Below are 1,682 nucleotides of genomic sequence, written 5' to 3'. Positions count from 1 at the left end.
TTATCTTATCTACTAGTGAGATTGAACATCTTTTCATATGTTTATTAGCCATTTGCAATTCCACCTTTATAAATTGCCTTTTTATATGTTTGAATTGTTCTTATTTTTGATAATTTGCAGAGTCTTTGTATATTAAAGGTGTTAGGTTTATACTTTCCCACATTTCTTGCAATGAGACTACACAGTTTTTATAATAAATGTAATCTAAAATTCTACTGTCTAATCATTTAACAAATTTCACAGTTAGCAAGTACTTAATAGCAATAAAATAATATGAAATAAAACTCTTACACTTGCAAGGTTTTATAGTTTTTAAAGCTTTATCATGACATTCTACCTGAAAAAAATACTTAATTTTTAAAGGTGACTCATTCATAATTTAAAATTTAAAGAATACAAAAGCATATTGAAATATTTTTCCTTGACTCCAATTAACTCAATACCCTTTGTCAGTGTTATGAGAAATTTCTTTTACAAATAGATGTAATCTATAGACATATATATTGTTATAATGGTTCATAAGAACTATGGCTTAGATCTAAATGTAGTAGGATTAAGATATTAATGATTTTAAAATCAGGATATATACTCAAAAAAATAAATTGTTCTAAAAATCTACTTAATAATTTTCTAGAAGAGGATGATGTAAGACTGTATTTTATAAAAAAGACAGCAACACTTTTCATGGATTAAAAAATAAAATACCACTTCCCACTGACTTAAATAAATAAATAAAATAAAATACAAATACAAATAAATGGATGCCCCCATCGAGTCCCATTACAGAATTACAGAGTAAGGGACTGCATAAGATTCAAAGTGATTTTTTTCTATTAATATATCAAATCACTTCCCACATGATGTTAGGGTTCATTTGGAATGATACTTTTTTTTCATTGTATATTTCTGTAAGGCCCATCATCACTAGGTAAGGAAATATTTTATATTTCCTTTCATTGATACGATGCTGAAAATAGTCATTTGCATTTTCCAATTCATATGGTACCCCCAAATTATAAGCCCTTACTCTCAACCCTTTTAAATGAAATGATGGCAGAACTAAAGCTCCTTGTGGCACTCATCCTAAGCCACAATCTTTTCAGTCTGAGGCATTCATGACAGGTACAATCACAGACAGCTTTAACCCTATGGCGCTAAGAAATTAAAAGATAATGTGAATGATACTGCACCAGAAAAACCATTACAGTGATAAACAGAAAAAGACAATTTAGCCTAAGTCTTTGAGAAATCTAAAATAATGCTCAACACACTGAAGGGTTTAACTTGCCTGTGGGAAAGTCAGTGAAGTCATCCCTAGATAAAAATCAACGTGGAAAGAAGAGAGGCAAGGTAGTGAGGTTGTTTGTGTGTGACAGTGACTTTGGCATTCCTCAAAGCTTCATTTATGTCCAGACAAGATCAAAGCCGTCAGCCATTTATACATGGATATTAAAAATACTTTATTGCACGATAGTTTATTCTTTTCTCTTGAACGTGTATTTACCCTTCCTTTTTTTTTTTCAAATGCAGAGTTCTGACAGCATCTGATTTTTAAAAATACTTTGAAGTGGCTGAGGGAATATGCCATCGCCACCTGCAGAAAATAATTAATTTTTTGTGTAAAACTGCAATTCAGATTTCTATATGACTTTGTGATCTCACAGACCTGTGGTTATTAGTTT

This window comes from Eulemur rufifrons, chromosome 6 (assembly GCF_041146395.1).
Source record: "Eulemur rufifrons isolate Redbay chromosome 6, OSU_ERuf_1, whole genome shotgun sequence".
In the NCBI taxonomy this organism is placed as follows: domain Eukaryota; kingdom Metazoa; phylum Chordata; class Mammalia; order Primates; family Lemuridae; genus Eulemur; species Eulemur rufifrons.
This window is presented reverse-complemented; position numbering follows the sequence as displayed.